Source organism: Hetaerina americana, unplaced genomic scaffold (assembly GCF_022747635.1).
Source record: "Hetaerina americana unplaced genomic scaffold, ioHetAmer1.1.p SCAF_8, whole genome shotgun sequence".
NCBI classification, from domain to species: Eukaryota; Metazoa; Arthropoda; class Insecta; order Odonata; family Calopterygidae; genus Hetaerina; species Hetaerina americana.
The window spans coordinates 57,786,738-57,811,396 of NW_027287427.1; positions in this window are offsets into that span (position 1 = coordinate 57,786,738).

Sequence of the window (24,659 nt, forward strand, 5' to 3'; positions counted from 1 at the left end):
TTCCTCACTATTCTCGAGCTAAGGTCACAAGGGCCTTAAGAACAACCTCGAGGAATTGAATAACATATCCCTTTCAAAGCTGGTTGAGACGCATAGAGGTTTTTGTTTCAAGCATTCACTCCGTCTTCTATCAGCAAGTGTACTCGCCGTCGTCTACTCTTTGAGTTTTCGTATACTGTAGGTAATTTCTCCGTGTGATCTTAAGACTATTTTAGTTTAACATTAGATCACCATGGTTTCTTATTTTCTTTTGCCTGGAATACTATTCCTAGGATCGTATTCCACATGTTGACAGTGACAACGTTACATGTTTCACGTTAGTACTAGCCATTTTTTCGCATGAATTCCAAAAACGTCCCCAAGTTCCCCTATTAAATAAATATTTTCGTATTGGTTTAGCGATAGTGATAATAGAAGTGAAGTTCGTAGTTCAACGAAAACGGCTTTACAGTCACGAACTCCCTTATTCGGGTGAGTTGATAAACATAAAGAAAACAAATAATGACAGATGGTGGACGCCAGAAAATTAGTATATTGACCTGTAAGACAATTGAATGTAAAAGTTCTCATAATCAATTCCAACATGATGACCATTGGAAGTGAAAATAAACATTTCAGGTATATTTGTTTCTTAGGGACAACGCCATAACCCATGCCATGAGGTGCAGCTATTCAATTTGATTAATATATACAAATATACTTATTCATTTATCTATTTATTTATTTATTTAAGACTGAAGGTTCCTTCTTTCCCAGAGGGAGGTGGTTTCACCATCGAAAATTCGGTTTGACTTTCATTTTTATGTGCTCCTCTTATATTTTTGTTCACTACCGCTATCTCAATTCTCCGTTTAAATTATATATATATATATATATATATATATATATATATATATATATATATATATATATATATACATATGTATAGGATACCTGTGCCTTGTTATTTTATTTAGATATTTGGATGAGTATTGTCAGTACGTCACTTATTAATGGAATATATTACATCAAAATTTTTAATTAATTAATACAAGGAGTAGTATCATTAATCACAAAAGATGTTTCCATAACCAATATTCGCGTTGCAATTTTAGTTTTTCTAATAGATAATACTTAACTACAGGCAAAACAAATGTGTTTTTGTTTATTTTTCTCTGAACAAAGAAATAATGCATAATCTCTTGGTAATAGACTTCATCGCTGCGCACCCGTTTATGAAACAAAACTCATGCATATCGTCGTCATGTATTGCCTTTATATGTCATTAAATGTGTTATCTAAAACGGAACTCACGTAAAGAAGTTTTCGACGAATGAGTCATGACGATTTTAGGCACATTATATTTATAAAACGCGGGCAAAAAATATATCGCGGCTTAGCATGGAAAGGAAAACGCCCAGAAGTAGTGAGGAACTGGAGGTAGGCAAAAGGGGAGGAATGACTAGGGAGAAACAAATAATGGAAGAAAGCAGACAGAATAAGAAGGGATGGATCGGGAGGGGAGTTGAGAGTCGGTTGAAAGGGAATCCCTCCCACACAAGAAAACCTTCGGAGTAGGTCGGGGAAGGGATGGAAGGAGGAAGAGGGATAGGGGAAAAGAAAGGGAAGGGGGGCAAGAAATAGGGAGGGGAGAGAGAAAAGGCAGTTTTTTGGGGTTCCGCGAGAATCGGAGTAGAATGGGAGGTTAGATTACCCGAAAGGAGGGCGAAGTGGGGAGAATAGGGGAAGAGAATCAAAGGGGTCAGACGTGTATTCCGGGTGGGTGAGGAGCAGAGAGGGGCGGGAGGGAGGGCGCGTGTTCGTGTATGTGTGGGGCTGTGTTGCCCCCGACTTGTGCGCTCCTCATTCCGTGCTCGAGTGTCGTCGGCCAAGAGGGTTCTGAATTGAAGCGCCCTCGTGTTTAACCCTTTCGAGACCACTTCTGCATCCCCATACACTCACACTCCAAGTTTACGTACGCATGCATGAGGACGGGAAGGCATGCTAGGGCGCAGGGAGACGAGGAGGGCATGAGGGAAGGGCGGCAGGGGTGGTGGTGTTGAAGAAGAAAAAAAAACAAGCTTGCACACTTGCACCGCGTTTGAATAATGATCCATTCGGTGCGGGAAAGAAAAACTTGGCTGGGAGAGGTGGAAGCTTCTACAAGTGTCGTCGTTGGTGATTTGCTTTCCTTCGCTTGTTTGCATGCAACACTAAGTCGGAACTTTGACTCAACATATAAAATATTCAAAAAGTGATGGTGAAGAAAACGGAAAGGACATCCTGGAATCGACGAGTTATTTTAAATATCAAAACCGTCATTAATTGCATATTGATAAAAATGTATTGTATTTTGGAATCAACCGAAATGGATTTCTACTTTAATGTTGTAACTTTTGCCAGAATAATAGATTTTGATAGCAATGAATGAAAACAAAAATTGCAATTATGTTTATGTCTTGCAAAAGGTGTTTGGAAAATAATATTCAAATTGAGAGAAATCAAATATCTGAAATGGAAGGCTACAATTATTTTGGCATTCATTCTATTCAAATTCTATCCTACCATGCAGTCTCAGAGCTTTGAAATTAATTTAACGTCTGCAATGAAACGTTTTCTTCATCCTCACGATATAATGTGAAATATGAACTTAAAATAGCATAAAACTCATTTTGTAATTTTGAATTGCATAGAATTACCTGTATTTTAAGAATAACAAATTGTGTCAACGAAATTTCACACAAATTTTTAATTTTGTAAGAATTGAGGTATCTTATTAAGATATCAAAAGACAAATTGGTAGCATAAAAAGAAAGGCAACTGACAACCACTCCAGGAAGATTTGAGAGATTGCTGAGACCCATACATTTTCCTGTGGAAACGCAGAGTCTTTGATTCTTTCCTCGTGCATTAGCTCTCGGAAGATGTTTATGCTGCAGTAATTTGGGGAATTGATTGAATTCCTTTTTTTTAAGATTTGTATCATTTCATTTCCAAAAAGCTCTAATAGTTATGAGAGATTTTCATGTGTGAAGAAAATATTATTATTTATATAAGTCTAATCGACAGTCAATTTCTTTAAATCTCTCGTTACATCATCATTAATGAGCTCAAAATAAATATGAATGCATTTGAAAATTTTACCGGAAGATCTGGTAACTACAAAATCACACAGCTTGGGTGCCCGGGAATTTAACTAGGGTCATCCGGCCAGTAGTTCAACGCTCTACCCCTGGACTATCAAGACCCCCAATTACTATAGCTTTGGTAGCAAGATAGTCAGGGAATTATCTGTTTTGTGATCCTTCGAAATTTTGCATCCGAAAAAGAAATTTGCCGATGCTTTGAAAAGTATGAGAGACGCTGGGATACGTCTATGAAGTCCCAAGGGGCGTACTTTGACGTGGGAGGGTACTACCAAGGCCTAATTCCTTTAGGTAGGCTATTTTTCTCAAAATATTTAATGGCAGAATACTTTCCAGAGAGACCTAATTTATAAGGAACGTCTATTATAGTATTGAAAGTACTAAGAATCTCGTTTAAATGGAGAATATGGTCAAATATGAATTGTTTAATTTATGTCAAAGCCCTATATCCGTTATGTACATAAAATAATCTGATGCTTTAAATGATACTGTCATATATATTTTGAAAAGAATAAAAGAAAACCTGATTTTTGGTGGACAGGATGTAATTAGATTCCTTCTTCATCTCCGTCCATTTATTACGTCCTTTCAACTTTTAGCAATTCTTTCATTTATTTCCCCTTCAAATTCTGCCACAGTTTAGTCATTGTCACTCCCATTCGAGCGTCCATCGCTCCCTATACCGACTTCAGAACGCAAACAATGCCCGCAACAACGGCTTCCGTCGTGTAATTTTCCAAACAATGAGGTTTATTTGCTTGATCATCGCTGGGACTTTTGAGCTCCACGCGGGAGGGACAAGCGGTAATCGCTCACGATTGGTTCCGCATGCGCAGCACTTGGCACAATCAATCGCCGCCGTCCTGGATGCCGCCCCGGGTGCTTTCTAATCATCTCGGTGAAAATTATAACCGGGGTGGACTTAAACGACGCCAGAGTTCCGGCTCATCAATCCCCCGCGATTGAAATTTAACAAATCATTGATCCCATACATTGATTTACGCAAAGGTTTCGCAGGTGATTGTTACATTTATATCCGGGATACCCATTATTTCTGAGCCCGCTCCCTCCATTCCGATGGACATTATTCTTACTTGATCGGCTATTTGTCGCTGCATTAAGATTTATGCCTAATGATAAATGAGTTTCAAAATATTATTTACAACCGAAGTGGCATATTAATGGACTGATGATCTACCAGTGAGCAATCAAACATGAAGAAGAAACAAGGCAGGCTGTGTGAAACAAATAAAAAATGGTCTTCACAAGACTGGGAGAATATCGGCTTTTATTTCAGAACAAGAATATTTCATCCAAGATCCGACGGGATAAATTTACCTATAAAGGGAAAACTCATTTATTTCATCCTCAAAATGACAATTTTCAATGGGTTTCATTACGTATTCAGTGTCTAACTACTGCACAGGAATTCCCATATTTACGGCCCAGTAACCCGGCCCTCCCAGTACGGAGTAATCAGTTTTTAAAAATATTTTACTGAACGGAATCTATTGAACCAATTGGCGAGTGTATGCAATAATTGTAGAGATTATTTCCAACTTCTATTTAAATAATTAAAAATGAAAATGATAGCTAAGCGACATAGGAATATATTATTGCTTTTATTTGGTAATTGGTAAGTGCTCATTGGTCCCCCTTTAAACTTATTGTTTTTTCCAACAGCATTTCACTAATAAAATTGAAATAAAGTCATGAACAATTTCAAGACAAAAGAGAGTTCACCAACCATATTTTCTGATAGCCTATTAAGAATGTATTCAATTATTCATTTACGTCACATCCTAAATTACGATATCACAATGGCATGTGGTAAGGAGTCTCCTGGGATTGTGGTAATTGGCGATTATCATGAGAATTCCGTATAATTTAATTTTAAGATGGTTCTGTCTCAAGTGCAAGTTCCCTACACACCCTTGCAGTCATGGAATGAATAGGGAAAAAAATATTTTAAAGTTTGGCTTATTTGGCAGTTAGTTTCCCCGAGTGTACGTTTGTGTTTTTGTTCACCGTATCGATGCAAGCTGATATAATGCCCTCTTAGTTGGTGCAAACTCAAACGATTTGTACATGTCTGTCACTTTAATAAGTGAACATGACTTCCGTTCCTCAAGAACTCCTGATTCCAATAAATTGTGGCTCTTACCGTATGATCATATAGATTTTTCACAAAATAACCAGTTTTCATCCCGAAATTGAGTATTTTTCCTCGGTGTATGTTCAACACATCATTAAGCCGAGATCTAAACTTCACAAAATATCAATATTTATCTATTTTATTAGAATAGATTGGATTTGTTATTATGACGCGGTTTTGGAAACTTTACGCTGGCTATTGCAACTAATTTGCAAAAATTATTCCATTTCAGAATGATATAATTTTCGCAGCGATTGAATAATAACCCGCCAAAACCAAGAGTAAATTTTAGCAGTAATTATATTCATGATCGTGAGCTAAGAGTAATTGTCTTCTTTCATACCCGTGTGAATTAGGTACGAGTGAATTAATTACGTACATGATGGCATTGATCCACAGGTGATAAACAGAGTCCCAAGCTCCAGACTCTTAGCTGTTAACGTTGCACAGTTACCCCTTATCACACTGTTGAACAGCGAAAGAGCGAGTTTAAACCTCCCCTCACGCAAAAAACAGTTGATCGTTACTACCCGGGGATCGAGATGGTGCGGGGGCTAACGTATTGGCTTCCCACCATGAGGGCGCGGGTTCAAATCCCGGCGGTGTTGAATATTTTTCAGAGGTATCTCGATCCCTACTTGAGGTGCTTTGTGGAGGGCACTTTGAGTGAGTACGCCGTCCGTCGGATGGGACGTTAAACTGCGGACCCCTTGGCGCCTTTCGTAAAGAGTAGGCTAATGCCGACGCCGGGTTTCTCTCCACCCTTCATCCTTTCCTATCCATCCCCTATGGCGCAAATGACCTTAGCTGTCGGTCGCCTCCCCTCAAAACTACTACTCGTTACTACCCTTTTTCCAAAAGGGAGTAAGCTGAGAAAAAGACGACCACGAATTGAAAGAATAATTGTTGAAGGATTTGAGTTTGATTGCCTTGATAAAGACACTTTGTAGATTAATGATGCAATTCTGGTGCTATTAAAAGCACAAATGTTCTTCTTAGCTCTATTTGTGGTGAATGAAAATATTCTTTTCTTCCATCGAGTGTGAATCTATTTTCCCAAAATTGCATTAAATTCCTAGATATTCATTGGGGGTAGGAGAATATGTTTTACAGAAAAGCTTTGTCTCTGAAAAACATCCGTGCTTATGAGTTACATAAATTAGTAAAAACCTATTAAAGGAGTAGAGCACACTTCACATGAGTAATTTCATTGTTTTCCTAGCGAAACAATAAATAAAACGAGAATGACGCCCAAAGAACACTCTTAAGCATCAGAATCATTATGCATTCTGATGCTTAGATACTTTCGGCAAAGATTAAAACAATTCATTTTAATTCATAAATCGAATTTTTAATCTCTTACATTCTGATGAAAATGGGTCGTTTTCTATTCACGCGAAGCCCATTGAGTTTCGTCTCTCATTTCGTTGCAAAATCTGAAATTGCTGCACCCGCAAAGCAGAAGTGGGCTTCAGTTTATTACGGAATCCAGTCACAGTCACATGCAAGAATTTTTCCCGTCGTCCAAAGGAGCATTTTGATCAATCAGTGCCAGTTATCGCTGAAAACGCAAAATTTCCCATCTGGCATTATTCGAGCCTAGTGCAGGGGTACGATATTTTACCGTCTTTTTCCCTTTCTTGCCATTCTCGTAGATTTGTCAAAGCACTAGGTCTCTTACCAAAATGTATGAGTCTATATGTATATGTATATATATATATATATATATATATATATATATATATATATATATATATATATATGTATATATATATATGTATATATATAGATGTATATATCAGTACATCAGTACTTATGTTTCTTCCAAAGTAGAAAGAAAATGTCTGCCGAAATTATCAAGAAATAACGTGTGAGCGTCCTTGTTATGTGTTCTTCGTTGTTTGTTGATGTACAAATTTTTTATTAAACACTTCCGTGTTACTTCGACAAAATAATAAACATATGTATATATATACATATATATATATATACACATATATATATATACATATATATATACACACATATTTATACATATATACATGTATACATATATATATATATATACATACATATACATATATACATGTATGTATGTATATATATATGTATATATATATATATATATATATATATATGGGTCGCGGTAGTCCAGTGGGTAGAGCGATGGGCTCCCGGGTTCGATTCCCGGGCAAGGTACTCCGGGCTCCTGCAGCTCCACCCTAGCTAAAGTGATTTTTCGGGTACCAGTTCTTCCTGGGAAACCATAACCGGCACAGGGAAAGGAACTGGCCCCCCTACCCTGATGTGTATTCACAAATTTTCACACGCTGTACGCGGCTTAGTACTGGGTGAACTCTGCCGTCACCCACCAAACCGACCTTCGGGTTGATTGCTGTGTTTATGGTTTATATATATGTATATATATATATATATATATATACATATATATATATATATGTATTTACGCATATATTCTTAGGTAATCTACCGGTTAAGGTAGGTTTTTGGATGGACGTAATTACTAATAATTTCTGGCCCCTAGCAAAACACAACATCCTACTCTACATCAGGTCCCTCTTCAAACATTCGATAGTGATGGGGGTTTGGAATGCGACGGTAGGCGAAGGAAGAGATGTGATGAGGTGGGGGACTACCGTTTAGGCACGAGGAATGACCACAAGGAGAAAGCAGTTGAGTTCTGCAGGAGACAGGGGCTAGTCATCACCAACACTTGGTTTAGACACCACAAAAGACGCCAGAAAAATTCTAGGTGACTCAAAAAGGTATCAGCTAGATTATATCCTGGTTAGACACAGGTTTAGGAACAGTGTGATAAATTCGCACAACTTCCCGGAAGCGGATGCGGACTCTGACCACAATTTAGTTGTTATGAAATGTAGCGTCCGTTTCAAGAAGATAAGGAAGGGGCGGCGAGTCAGAAAATGGAATGTAGAAGCATTAAATGGTTTGAAAAGGAAGAAATACAAACAGGTGGTAGAGGAAATCATGAAGGATGGTAAAGAGCTAAGTATTATCGAAGGAAAATGGGAAAGTATCAAGAAAGGGTTATCTAAAACCGCAAAAGACACTATTGGAACCGTTAACGCTAAAAAGGCTAGGAAATCATGGATCACGGATGAGATGATTACAAAGATGGATGAGAGGCGAAAATGGAAGAATGTAAATACAGAAATAGGCAAAATGAAGTACAAAGAATTGAACAATAAATTGAGGCGGGCAACAAATAAAGCAAAAGAAGCATGTTGGAAGACGCAGTGCGAGTATATGGAAAGTCTGCAGAGGAAGGGTGAAATCGATGCGCCGTACAGCAAAGTTAAGTCTTTATCGGGAAGTAAGAATGGGAGATCAACGATAGCAGTTCGAGATAAGGCGGGTAAGGTAATAGTTGACGAAGGGAAGATCCAAGAGAGATGGAAGAAATATATAGAAGAACTGTATGGTAAAGAACTCAGTCCAAAAAAGTTAGACATTCAAAAAGAAAATGACGCATAGGAAGACAGCTTAGGTCCAGGCATACTAGACGATGAGATAGAAAGGGCATTAAGGGAGATGAAACTTAATAAGGCCGTGGGGGTGGATAAAATTCCCGGGGAACTTCTAAAAGGCTTAGGAAAATGTGAGAGGAAGAGGCTATACGGGCTGATCCGTAGTATCTATGAGGAGGAAATCTGGCCGGAAGACTTTGTGAGATCAGTTTTAGTTCCTATTCCGAAAAAGGTAAAGGCCACGTCATGTAAGGACTACAGGACGATAAGTTTGATACCTAACGCAGCTAAAGTTGTTCTCGGGATCATAAACAAAAGGGTAGAGAGTAGGGCAAATGATTACTTAGGGGATGACCAGTTTGGGTTTAGGAAGGGGAGAGGTACGCGTGATGCCATTGCAGTAATGAGATTATTAATCGAGAGGAATATAGAACACAAAAAGGAGGTATTTGCCTGTATCGTAGATTTCGAAAAAGCGTTTGACAGAGTGAATTGGGAAAAACTAATGAGTATATTGCAGAAAATAGGAATAGATTTGAAGGAAAGGAGGCCAATCTGCAACCTGTACATGTCTTAGACTACCCAGGTGCGAGTGGGGAACGGGGAGCCCGGATGGGCAGTGTTAGGAAGAGGTGTAAGGCAGGGTTGCCCATTATCACCGTTGCTGATCAACCTGTATGCAGAGGAAATGATCAAAGAGGCATGGGAAGAACTCGAGGTAGGAATGAAAGTGGGCGGGGAATTCGTGAAATCAGTTAGGTTTGCTGATGACCAAGCTTTAGTTTTCAGTCAGCCAAGGGGCTGCAAACATTTCTGAGTGAATTGGAAATTCAGTGCGACAGGTATGGGATGAGAATCAATATTAATAAAAAAAAGGTTAAGCGATTTTCTAGAAAGGAAAAGTCTAAACTTAACATTAAAATAGGGGGGCAAAAACTACAGCTGGTAGAACAGTTTACGTATCTCGGTAGTGTTTTGGACCAACACGGTCAAAGTAGTAAGCACGCGAGGAGAAGAATTGCGCAAGGCAAAGAGGCTTTCACAAGGAGGAGGGAGTCGATGACGGGGACGTTGAGTAAGGACATTAAGAAAAGTCTCGTAAAAACGTTGATATGGGGCGTAGCTATGTACGGCGCGGAAACGTGGTCATTGAAGCAGGGGGATAGACAGACTCGAGGCTTTTGAAATGTGGGTGTGGAGAAGAATGGTGAAGGTGAAATGGACAGAGAAGAAAACAAACGAGGAAGTACTTGGTATGGTGGGCGAAGAGAGAACATCTCTTGTCTGTAAACTATAGTCTTCTATCTCACCACAATTTTTTCCTTCCTTTAATTTCGCGTTCTAAATCCATTTACTATCAAATGTTTCCTTTCAGGAGCAGCAGCGATTTTAATAAAAGAAGATACTCGGTTTATCTACATAAAATAGTTTTTTTGCGAATTTTTGTACAGCACATCGTCTCCAGGAAGATATTTGGCAGTAACGAAACCGAGATTATAAATAAAACTTGGTATTAATGTGGAGAAGCTGTGAATTCTTAATTTTAGACAATTTCTGGCATGATCTACCACGCGAAACACTATGTTATTTACCTGCGATTGTGTCATTTTCGTGTACCGAAATGTTTATGTCCGATCGTATGAGGGTATAGACCACCTATTACTAAGCCTAAATGCGTGTAAAATTCACATATCCGTCTGGGTGACCATTTTATTTCCCTTTGACGAGTATGGTTTCTAAGGAACTTCTGGTACTGAAATAATCTCACCAGAAAGCTAACGTGGGCTCTGCGGTTAGTAGTTTAGTGCTCCACTGCCTGGACTAACACATCCCAATTTACCCATATACAGAAATATATTACTGCATTGCAGAATTTTTGCCAGATAAATTGGTTATCCCCATTAGCCATTTATTTTACTGTAATTAATTTTGCATTTACAGCATAAGGTTTTTTTCCCAGACAAATGTACACCATTCGCACATTTTCACACTCATTCTGAAGTTTTCACACATTCTATGAGTCATGGATTAAATTACATTTAAATAAATGGAAAGATCTACAAGTAGAAAAGGTTAAAAGCTCCTCTTATTCCTTTTAATTATGTTTATAAATCTTCTCCGCCCTTAAGTAACTTCAGATATTGGTATTACTACGGTCATAAGGTCCACAACTAGCTTCCTGAATTAAACAGGGGGATGCTTCCGATTAAGGGAACGATCCTGTATAAATAGAAAACGTTTCGAAATTTCCCGCGGAGGATTCGCTGAATTAATACGGGCCCTTGCAACCGATTCACAAAACTGCTCGCAGTCCGGTTCAGCAATGGCGTTGCACACTGATAATTAAACCCATTCTCTCCACCGCTCCCGCTCGCTCGCTGGCAAACCCCTACTTCCACGCCCCGCCCCTTAAGGCTTCCCTCCATGCCTTTCCCACCCTTCCCTCCGTTGTCTTTCTCCATCTCCATATCTCTCGATCTCTTTCACGCCCCTCACTCCCGTCTACCCCTTCCCTCCCAAACGCTCCCCTCCCCCCCGCTCTTATTCACCGCGACAGAAAACGTATCCGCTTGAAAAGGGGTGTCGCGTCACGCTCTCGACGGAATCCCAATGAGGGCCCCCTCACAGAATAGGATTGTCCCTATGGAGGCAATAATAGGAAGGGGGTGCGGGGGTGGCGGGGACTCGGAACTCTCTTCGGGGTGTGGGATAGCGCATGTATTATGGCATGCGGAACTGGATAGAGAGGAAGATGACACCGGGGTAAGGAATTCCATGTAGTGAGTAGAGGAGAGGGAAAAGGGAGGGATTGGAAGAAACGGTGCGAGAATCGCGGATAGGAGTCTCTCTTCCCAAGGGAACCGAGACATAAGGGTAAGAGAGGTGGTTATGTAAGGAAATTAGGAGGGAAAACGGGGGTAAAAATGGACTGGGAGATGAGAAAGGGAAGTAGAGATAGCAGGAAGGAGAGCTAGCAGGAGACGAATAAAAGAAAAAGTAGTTCCACTGGTGTGCTACGAAAATGGAAAATGGTCCTTATAAACACGGAGATGTTTAATGAGACGTTCTTAGCACGAAGTTTATTATTAACTTTACCTTTTCTGATGTTTTTCATTGTCTCCATTGAACTATCTTTGAATTCAATTCAACCAAGTGCAAATTATTGACGGCCATGAGAGTGATCTGCAGGGAACCTACGGTAAGTGTAGGTCATAAAATTGATATCTGAGAAATGAAAATATTAATATTATAAATTATTTTATCCAAAGCAAAGAGCAAATTTTAGAAAAAAACTACCACTATTTCATCCAGAACTTCCAATTTAAAATAGGTCCAAATTATTTGCCTAACGCGCAGTTAATTTTGAAGCAGATATATAGTAGTGACCGACAGCTGAGATCATTTGCGCTTTAGGGGATGGACAGAAAAGGATGAAGGTTGAAGAGAAACCCGGCGTCGGCATTAGCCTACTCTTTACGAAAGGCGCCAAGGGGTCCGCAGCTTAACGTCCCATCCGACGGACGGCGTACTCACTCAAACTGCCCTCCACAAAGCACCTCAAGTAGGGATCGAGATACCTCTAAAATTATTCAACACCGCCGGGATTCGAACCCGGGCCCTTTCGGTGGGAACCCAGAACGTTAGCCCTTGCACCATCTCAATCCCCAGCAAAAATAGCGGTCTAGAAATGAATTAAAAATCAATTACATCTTTCATAGAAAAGGGCAATAATATTTTTTAGTCATTTCCCCTGGTTTAGCTAAATGATAGGAGGTATCTATTTACTGATGATTGATTGATAAAAAAATATAATATTTTTATTTTAAGAATGATCTTTTACGCAATAAATGAACTCGACAAATCAAAATTGCGAATAGGAGATAAACCTCAATCACCCCAACGATAGGCATATAATCCTATAATTAGAAAATTAGCGTTAAATTTAAGATTCTGTAATCCTGATTATTAGAGACTAATTGCCAACTTTTTAACAAGGAAGTCCTCGAACACTGAACCTGTGGCACGGTAAGTGTTTTCCTCCAGCAGTGTTTTCTGGAAATGAAGAACCTGGAGAAGCGATTACACATGGGATTTTTTATGGGCGATAATAATTAAGAATAATATAATGGCAATGATGTGTAATAGTTATTCATGACAAATTAATGATGCTTTTAGTAACTCATTATTTCTTTTACGTAAAGAAATATTCATGAAATTATCATTAATTTTCCCGACAATATAATGGAAGTATATTTGTGGAGATTCACAACATTAGGTTTGTCAAATTTCATTCAAATTTACGGCTCCAGTTGATCCAAATCCTTTAATGGTGACGTAAAATTGTCCGCAATCCTTCTTCCTAATCTGGAGAACAAATGGAAAATATAACGAGGAGGGGAAAAGGCTCAGGGAACAGAACGCGAATGGGAGAAATAGGAGTGAGTGGAACGAGAAATTCCTTGAACACATGAATAGAGGTGACGGCGGGATGAAGGTTGGGTGGGAGGAAGAGGTAGGTGATGCAGAGTATGCGATATGGCGGGGTGGTGAGGGAAGCGTCAACCCGTCGGAGATTTTGGATGGAACTGACGGGGTTGGTGGGTGGAGGGAGGGAAGGGACTGGGAATGTGGATGGGAGGGACAGGAAGGAGGGAAAAGGTCACAGAATTTTGCAGCGAACGCCTTTTTCTTTGCCTTCTTTTTTTTCTAGGTTGAAAGAGAGTGCCTTATGCGAGGAATTTACATGAAAACTACATCCCCCTTTTATACCGGCGTTGTATTCATTTCTGACCCCTTTAAAATGCAAAACACGATCGTCGCATCGAAATGATATTCTTATCGCAATGAAAGCCTCGCATAGCTTAATGCTTCAACTCAACGATTCCCCATTCAATTCCTCTCGCGCAAATCGTAACTCAATATATGCTGCCAATGATAGGGAAGGAAACATCGCTGCTGTCACTGATCGAGTACAGAATTTTATTACAGTCTAAAAAAATACCAGTAAAGAAATCGATGGAAACCTTGCCATCAATCGCAGAAGGCGAAACGTTCTAAAATCGTATGTTCGATTACAAATATTAGGTACGAAGCATGTACTTAAGTTATAACGCAAATAATCGATCATCTCATATCAAAGTTTCATTTCAAATGTCGGGAATATTAAAAATAGAACCTAATAATAACGAAACCTTTCTCCCTTTATTGGCATATTTCAGTTCATTCGCACCCTTTTTTTCTCTCATTATGTGATCATTTGGTATTCTAAAAAACCTTGATTTGAAAAGAAAAAATTGGATCTGAATATAAAAACCTGTTAAGATGGCGTGAAAAACTCAACTACATTTATTGTTAAACTAATCAACGTGGCAATATTTATCAAAGGCCTTGATGAGTGCTAAATTTACTCATTTAATTTCCCTATTAGTCCATTTGTTTAATTCAAAATACAATCAATTGATAGGTATAAAAACCAAAACGGGTTTCCCCATTTGAAAGTAACTACATGCTCAATCAAACATATATATTCATATTTTTACACTAATACGGGTAAAAAGCATACTTGGGTGTAAACTTTGGCATCCCATAATCACAGTTATTAATTTATTTTTACCTTTAAATTCCAACAAAGATACCAACTAAAAATACCATTTTATATCCTTTTCAAGGTATGCGATATCAATTGCATACTTATTATAAATAATTAAGTAATTTAATAAGATTGAACACTTTTCATTTACCATAGAAATAAATTCCAAATATATGAAGGATTGATACTTAAATTTTTTTAAATATTTAACAATTGTAGGGATCGACAAATTAAAAGTTTGTCTGAAGGCAAAATATGTTGACCACTGCTCAATGAGTCCCTTAATAAATACAATTTGGTGACAATGTTAATCATTTATCTCTGTAATTATTAAAAAAGGTAATGAATATCTAAGGAAATAAAGGATATCAGAGTCATTTTAGAACTGTTAGGGATAACTGGAGAGAACCTTCCGATGAAGACGGAGTTGAATTCCGTCGAAATTATCAAGAAATAACGTGTGAGTGATCTTTTTTTGTTTCTTTATTCTGTGTTACTATGTAATGTACTATACATATAAATATATATATATTTTTTGCAGGTTCTCCTCACCTTTCCCCATCCTTTTGAAAAACCCTAACCCCCTCACCCCTTACCCTTTAATCCCGGTGCTGCACCCCCTGCCATACACCTTTTTGGTGGCTTGCAGTGTATTGATGTAGACGTAGATGCAGATTCAATGGCAAAATTAGGTGACACTTTGAAAGGGAAAAGTAAAATAAGTTGGTGAAACTGATTGTATTTTATGTGATATGAAACAGAGTTAGAATTGATCCCGAACGACGAAAAAAGTGTGGGGGAGGAAGAAATCTCTCGACATAAGTAAATCCGATAACTAAACTATTTAATCTTAAATTCTTAACAGAGAATAGTTGCTTACTTGACAACCCAAGGAGGGACTCTCACGACTTATTCTACGCGTATTTTTCGTTCATAATTTGAGTATTACTTATACTTTTCCCTAATATTTACTGGAAGAATAAAGGAGACTGTCGGTTTTTTCCATTATCTATAGAACTGGCTCCTACCCCTAGGACCCGGGTTCGATTACCGATGGTGCCATGGTTTTTTACTGGTAACCCGTTACCTACTTGAAGTGCCAAGAGGAGTGTATTTCAAGCGAAGCATACCATTTGTCGGTAGAGAAATTTAACTGTGGGCCTCTTAGTAACTTTAGCATACTGTATACTCATGTCGATGTCGAGTTTCTCTTAACCTTGAATGTACTATTCGGCACTTCCGTTTTACGTCGACGAAATTATATATATACTCTCGTAAAACCATGCGCAGTCCCTACCTTGTAGGTCAATACTTATTGAATAGGCCCCCATATGATATTTGAAGTGTGACGATTTTACAATCGTTTTCGTATCTTTTCCTCTTTAATCTATATTTTATGGAATTCTCGCTTCCAAAATGAGATTAACTTCGTTACTACTCCATTTCGGCTCATCAGTACAGTTCAGAGGTCATTTGCGTCACCACCTCTCCAATGTCCAGGCCAATGTCAAATAGAGAGCAGAGGGCATAGCATGTCCGCCCAAAAGCCAGCCTTTGACTGACTCCTACTGAGAATTTTTATGTTCAGACCAATTGTTTGTCACGTGTAAACTCTCTGGAAACAGCGATACAGGGAAAAGCGAAATGTACTAGGAAGCAAATTTCCTGGGAATGCGTAATTTGTGCATCTTCACCTATTTGCATTCTATCGAGCATCCTAGATGCATTCACGGACGTGTCGCTAAAGTTTAAAGTAGAGCCCAAAGGCGGGTCCCATCCTGAGGATAGAATCAAATCATTGCCAATATCTTTTGTAGTTCACAAGAGACTATTGCGGTCATTATCCAAAAATAATATTTTTTCACACTTCTGTATGAAGATTTTTTACTATAATGTCCTACTTGAGAAAGAAAGACTGCTATAAACAATCAATACAGATACAATTCAGCGTGATTTTTATTTTGCCCGAAAAAGATAAAAATTAGAGAGAGATGAGAAATCTTTTCATTGCACACACTTTGTTAATGAATGTGTTGCAAAAAATATTGGTCCACAAGGATTACAAAATTAAATGAAAGACGGAAAATAGAATCAAAAAAGGAGAATCTTACGGTGGGAGAGAAGGAAGAGGATGGATAGCTAGGAGAGAGGAAAAAAAAGGTTTTGCACTCGAGACAACTACTCAATTTTCGACGGCGATGCTTGCCGAAAATAAAAAGAATAACTCAGATACACCAAAGCTATAGAATTAATAAGTTCATTACATTGACCGACATTCCTTACTTTAGACTTATTTTATAGTTTGCAATATTAACCACAAGAAAAACTTTAAATAAACTCATTGTGGAATTTTTTGCTTTAAGGTACTGAAAATGTATAGATGTAGATTAAGGTAATGCTCAATTATTCACTGATTGAATCAATGACCAAATTATTTACCACCTTAACATCACCACCACTGTATTTAAACCCTAGGTTTAATTGACATATTACTACCAGATTTTATGCTTCCTGCTTTAAATATTCTGTTTCTATTTCTCCTATTATATCATTATGTATGCTAAATACGCCTCTTCATTTCAATGCTTAAAATCTTTCCATTTTCTCTTGCATTCTTTGGTAAAGTTCTGGATCAAGTCCAATATGTTAATAGTCCAAGTTCAATATGTTAATATGATTAATTATGATTAAATAGTCCAAGTTCAATATGTTAATATGATTTTAGGTACATATTTTAATGAATACAGTAAATAGCATTCGCTTATCAAAATATGTAACCTAAAAAGAACTTCTGAGTTATATTACTCAAAACTATGGATCAATGCCTTTTTGCGTTTGAGAAACCATTTTTGCCCTGAAAATATGGTGATTTCATCATCATTACAACCGTGAATAAAAAGCATTCCGAATAAATAGAAAGTTGTTGTGTGTCAGGAGTAATTAAGGGTCAAAAGTGATGTAGGAACATTGATAGAATAGGATTTGACTGCATCTTAGGTCTTTAAACGCTATAAAATATCAGAAATTCGGACGAATGACTCTGGTTTTGTACAAAGATCCTAATAGTTGAGCTGAGAGTCTTTACGTATGTTTACACAATAGATGTTCAGATTTATTATGCCCATACATTCCACACAAGCTTACAAAACATGTAATAACTCTTTACGTGTAAGTTCTAGGGAATAACCTGGGAAGAAGTACGATTATTGGAGGTTTGTATTAGAGGTTCTAGTAAGCAGTTATTCTTTTTAGTCAAACGTGCACATGCATGGATGTACCCTTCACTTGTACAGATCTGTTTGTAACACATCTTCAGCCTATAACTTCAAAAATAAAACATTTTTCTGTAATTGTTATGGAACATATTCCATTAAAATCTTTTTTACTTATGAGATGTCCAAGTAAGCATGAAAATCTTTCACTGGACATTCAATTTTAATTCTAAAGTATTTCGTCATTATTTATGAATTTCCTCAGGTTTTAGTAATAGTATAGGTATGCACCATGCCCAGGGATACTGTAATGAAAAATTTCCTCAGCAGCTCTTTACAAGTAATGGGTTGAGATCGCTAGTGTCAGTGACTTGATAATAATTGACGATTTATTTATGAGTGGAGATATTTTAAAGTAAAGCTACCACAGAAAAAATGTGTGTATCAATAAAAATAATCTATTATAAAATAGTAATTAAATCATAGCCTTAAAGAAATATTTTGTGAGTGTGTAGGTTGAAAATAATGCAATTTCAAAGCCAATTATGCATAGAAGATAATAAGCACATGTATACCGTGAATTTGTATTCACTGAAGTTACGGAGGTTCTTTTACGTAATTATGAGGATTATTTGGACATTTATACATTTTACATTATACTTGGGCAAAGATATAAGATCAATCATCAATTGAACTGGTTCAGTTATCCTTACAACTTTATCTTTAAAGACATTATAAAATCATGAAATTTTCCCTCGATAGAACTTGTTTACGAATAGTTGCACGACTTAAAGAATATCATGGTGAATAAAAAGGAGGAACAATTTGACAACTTATTCGGCATCCGTCATAAATTTGGCCGGAAAGAATTTATCGTTCTGATTGAGCCAGTAATAGGGTGAAATGGCTAATAAAGAAAATACTATTTTTCCCATAGGAAACAGAAATATTCGAAGAAGTGACAAATATTAATATGAAAGAGCTATATGAATATCATCAAAAATCTTAAGAAAATAAATGTATTTTTGTACTTGCGTGAAATTGTCTAGAAATAAAAATGGTTGAAAATATTCAGAATGAAAGTAAATGAATAAAGATAACGATTTAATTGTCTTCGATAGGCCACATTTTTTGGACATCACTCCTTATTTTTTGAACGCGTCAATGTTAATGTAGGCAGCTCGAGTTTATCGTTGACGTAAACGATGCATTAGAGTATTAAACTCAAGTTCAGGTAGATAGGAATGAATTAAAAATTAATTCATTTAAGCATCTATGGAATAATTCTTTTGCCTTTCCACCAACATTTCCATGACATTTTAGCAGTTATCAAAACATGGCTTCCAATGGACTCGTACAAAAAACCTACGCATGTCCTCACGCAAGCGATCAAAATTAATATTTTATATAATTTTATTGGAATATTTTATGGCTGCAAATGATGCTGACAGACAAAACAAATAAACTACCTTACTTATTGCTTGAATATTTCGTAACTCAATAAAAGTAACTGCAATACTTGGAGGGTGTAAATATCATTCACCTGGACCGAGATTCCGGTCAAGGTGAATGACGTTCACTCTCTGAAGATGTTGCATTGCCATAACAATTTAGTGGATAAATCCGTTTAAGATTCCTGTGGTGGCATCTCCCAAGGTTTCTTGGAATTTGTTAAAAGGAGCTGAATTTCGCAGTGCATATCGAGTGGCTGTGGAATGTTAAAGGAACTGCTAAAAGTAATAATGGTAAATAGACGAGGTAAGGGAAAGAAGAGGAATATTGGATGAAATGAAGGGATTCAGAAAGTAAGCGGATTTGATTACACCGCCAATCAAGTTAAATATTTTAGGGTTGCTCTAACACCACGCCTTTCATGGGGAGTTCATATCAGGACAATATGCGGATCAGCTTTAAAGAAACTTGGCTTCATAAAACGGGTGGTGGGGAAATGTAATGAAAAAATTAAAGAGAGGTGTTATTTTTCTCTAGTTATACCTCATTTGGAATATGCCGCAAGTATTTGGGATCCTTGGGAAAAAATTTGGCAAAAGGAATTAGATAAAGTCCAAAGAAAATCCGCTAGATTCGTTTAAAATTGTTATGATAAGAACACAAGTGTGGCAGGTCTCTTTGGGGATTCGGGCTGGGAACCACTTTAAGTGCGGAGAGAACAAGCGAGGCTTAGACTTTTAGAAGGGTTCAGAACAAACCAGTTTAACTATGACACTGAAGGAATTATAATGGCCCCACACTACTTAGGTAGATCAAACCACAAAGATAAAATAACGGAGATAGATTCCAGTACAGATAGACACAAATAGTCATTCTTTCCCCGAACAATCAGAAAGCATAATAGTAAGAAACCGAAGTCACTTTAGTAATATTAAAAACATTGAATTTACTAGTCGGAGCAAAGTTAAACACTGCAAAGCTGTTAGGTATACTTTCAGGTGCATGTGTATGTTAGTTGGTAGTTTGAGTGTTTGCATGTGTGTGGGGTGTAAGTGTTCATGCATGAATGTATGCCATGTTTTTTTTTATATATGATTTTATCGTTATTTCATGCGGTTTTTTTTTCTTTTTCTTTTCTAAATTACGGGTGGTGTCCTAACACCCCTCTCCACACGCCCTTGCGGCGGCTTGCGGTGTATTGAGTAAATGTAGATCAAAGTATGGTGTTTTCTAATGCAAGTGTTACAGTGTTTTCCCATTGAGCTCATAAATTTATCATTACATTGGGAGTTTCAAATATTAGTTGGCCATGAGAACTACTCTTAATAAAAAATCTAAGAAACTGCAGGAGATGTCGCCACAGTAACTTTTAACGGAGTCAATCGCTAAGTGTGCATTACAATGCAACATTTTTGGAGGTCGTGGCAGCAACTTCAACGAAATCAACTGCTGATATCCGTGATCCTGTTCAAGGCGTATGATTAATAGATTTTGAATGATAATCTTTTTAAATTGGCCTATTACGCAATGCGCTATATCATGAAGATTTCATGAGACACGTCCAGAAAGAAGTAATTGAAAAATATTACGAGAAGTATTAAACTGTAAATTCAAAGTAAATTAATAGTAAAAGTATACATTAATACTATAAAAGCACTTCTATACGTATGTCAGTTCAACTTATTTCACCCAATTGAAATTCAATCACAGCCAACTCTATGGGAACTGTTAAATGCAATTTTAAACAATACATTTCAAAGGCCCTGGCAGTTACAAAAAGTGTAAGTAAATTAACATTTTTTGAGATTTCTGTTTGAGCTTGATACTGGAAAGTTTGTTTCCAATAGTTTCCTAAGTGCATCAAAACTCCAATGAGAATTTGAAGGATATACAAGAATGTGTTTTGTTTAAATAAAATACTATTTAACTATTTTAATCACATGTTTATTGAATAGGGAAATTCTGACTTTATGTAAAAAATAAACGATAATTAATGAGGATGTTATTCAATTCACTCAAATTGAACTTCAATGGTAAAATTATAACGAGTCTCTTCCATAATATTTGAATTTCTCGGATGCAGGGACTACGAAAACTGAAGTTACGGCCTGGGCCGAGGTATACGCGTACTCACCCTAACTCACGTCAATTAGGATCGGAGTAATTAGTGCGCGAGTCGCAGAAACGCTCCCGGTCATGGTAATCTCATAAGCGTTCTTTTCCTTCGGAAATGAGCTCAAAAAGGGAGACGAGCCGTTGTAATTATGGCTCCGCAGACCAAAACGCCACATTTTTCGGTTATTTCAGCTAAGGACAGTATAAATCATGTCAGTCTATAGGAAGCTTGAAAAACTAGACAATGTAATTTGAAAAGCAACCAGAGGAACAAAATACTAGAAATGCACGACAGTTAACTCTAACGTGAATGAGTGTGTAGGACAAGACGATAGAAATGAAGGAATGAATGGAAGTTGAAGGAGGCGAAAGAGAAGAGCTTCAGGACGCTGGAGAAAAGGAGAGTGACGAAGAGGGGACATTTGAGTAAAGGGAGTGTTTAATGGAATTCTATTGCCCTCAAGCGCTCCACTATTGTGTATTCAATTTATAGAACATTACGTCCCGCCACATGCCTGCATCTCTCTTCATTTCTCTCTCGCTTTTGTTAATTAATCTTAACGCTCAGTTTCATGCGCCCCGGCAAATTTCTCCTCCTTTGCTTGTGACACTTTTTTAGAAAATCCGTCGTAATACCATATATCCCATGAGTGCTCTCGACACATAATTATGTTTTCGTTATCTGAAAGTTAAAAATTAATAAATAACCGAATTATATTTTATAACTCCATCGGAATCATTCAGTTTAACTTGTTCCTGATCATAGAAATGCCATTTGACTGGCGATTAAAAAGGTTTTTAATTTTTAGCGAGTTTCTTTCTATACTACTATCAGCTAAAACATGTCAATGATAATTATCCATGACACAGATGGAAATATAATGAAAGAGTTTATATTTTGGGCAAAAAATACAGCATTATTTTATTTTTTTAAGTCGCAGGAGTATGTAATTTGATTTCCGTCAAGGATATCTAGTATTACCTCCTATTAGACGATCAGTTTAGACGATTTGGTAAATAAAATTTAAAATTGTTGACAGCACTATCAATTAATGAGATCCAAGTCGATTATTCCTTTTCCTCTTAAATTAGTTTCTAAATAAAATACCTTTATATTTCAAAGTAACTACTGAATTAATCCCCGGCCAAATTACAACCAAAGGTTTTTTTTTATTTTTCATTTCATTTGGATTTTCCTTTGAAAAAATATGGCATTAACTGGTAGGGAATTGTTCCTAAATCCCCCTCATGGACGGATTCTGTTAGTTCCGTCCAAGTGAGAGATTTGTAGCCTTCTTGATATTGTGACGCTTGTTTGAGGGGACTTTCAATTAAATCAAATATATATGTTTATTAAACCCAAATTAAATATGTACATTTTAATAATTACATGGAAAAACACTGAAATACACACTTTTAATCAGAACTTTTTCGCATTTCATCAGCTCGGATTTCAATATATTTTGGAGAATAAATGATAGTGTTTCTGATTTAATGAGAGTTAATGGAGATAACCTGGTAAAATCTGGTGAAACTGTTACAAAATAAAATAGTGCCATACTTATAAGTTATTGATTTGATGTACCTAAAAAAGAAAATTAAAACTCAATCTTGAACATATGCCAGGAGGCCAGGAGCAACACGCTACTATTTCACTGTACATAAATTGATGCCAACTTTCCTGTCAAACAAATATTTTTAAACTGCATAATTAGGAAAAATTTTATTCATGCAAAATGAATGTTTTTATTTTGTTTTAGAGAACTTTCCTTGTACGGTTTCATACTGATATAAAAACAAAAATCACTGTCAATATTCGTATCAGCTTTGTAATGAAGACGATATCTCATTGTAAATACAGGCCATAACTCTCAATGAATAATACAAGTAATGACACATTTTCAATGTAGCGCAAGAAAGTTTTGGTCTTGTTAAAAATGAAATGGAATGTGGTTAGCTCATCCCTGGAAAATTAAATTTCGCCGGGCCATTTGTTTGGCTTTCGTAGCTCAGTCAATCAGAACATCTTTTTGGAGTGGAATAAAGATTTCCATGCAAAACAAGCAAGGCTTAATGAACATTTCATTCGAATACATTCCGAGACACACGAAATAAATTCCTGCCTTTCTCATTTTCAGCGATTAATCAGTGGTGTCTTTTGCTGTTCTATTTCTTTTCCACTCCCCTCCGCCCCATTTGAAGGAACTCCGATTCACTGCCAACCGATTCATAAGTCTTTTCTCCCTCTTACTGCATTCTTGTTTCTCATTCAAGGGATATTCTTCATTAAGTGTTTTACGAAAGACATTAATTACTTTTCAAGACTTAATTACACCCACAATACGTGCAGTAGGTCTACTGTCTGGCTCTGCTGGACGTCGCTCCAAAGGAGGAGGTGGAGGAGGAGGTAACTTTACTGAAGCGAACGTCAGATGGAACCAACAGGGGTGGCTCTAGATGCTAGACTCTAAGCAATAACCAGAGAGGTGTTGTGTAGGAAGGGAAGTGGGAGAATAATTTAGTAGTCCACGGGGGAGAGAGGAGATCCTTGTTGCCTTCCATAATTCAAGCATTCCTCCCTGAGCTAATTAGACAAGTAAAACGTGGCCGTGGGAATTTCCGAATTCCTCACTTCCGGTAGTGAACAAGAAAAGGGGCAACAAAAGTGGGTAAATGAAGGAGAGACACGAGTGTGTAAAAACAGAGAAAGAGAGAGACCTGGGAGAACTTTCGGTTTGTGAGGGTAAATGGAAATGATGGTGGTTGCCATTTACAAGATAAAGGATAAGTACAGAGAGACGGCGATACTTTAAAATTGATATCATAATTTGTTTGCATAAATTTAAATACCACAACTTAGGGAGAAATATGTGGGTAAGTCGATAAATAAGTCGCAAATGTCCTTAGTACGTTGAACCATTTTTAAATTACCCGTCCATATTTTGCCGGCAGACAGCAGCAAACGTAATGTATGCTTGTCGCAGGGGCTGCGTGGCATCTCGCGGTCAGTCAGTCAGCCAGTGGTAGTCAGTGGAAGATGGCGGGTGTGTTGCATGGGTGTACACGATAAGAGCAGCTGCTACGAACATTTCATTTGGAAAGCTTGGAGCATCCACCATTCAGTCCTGACTTAGCCTCCAGTGATTTTCATCCATTCGAGCCCCTAAGATATCATTTGAGCTGCGTCCAGATTCGTTCGATATAAGGGAGCATGCATTTCGGTGCCTAAATGTTAGACGCTAAATGAAAAGGTAGCTTGAGTTTGGACGCCTTATATAGTAGTACTGCTATCTATGTAGCTAAGAATAAGGAAAAACACAGATGATGTTCGTATGCTAATATTTTGATATTTGAGAGAGCTTGTGATCTACTTGGGAAACCGCAAAATGGGTTTTATAATTAAGTTCATTTTACAATTCATTTGGCAGCATTTTATAAAAGTTTTCCAGTTCTTCCTTTAAGTTAGTAACATGAGCACTTTTTGGTACTGGTTTCCTAATC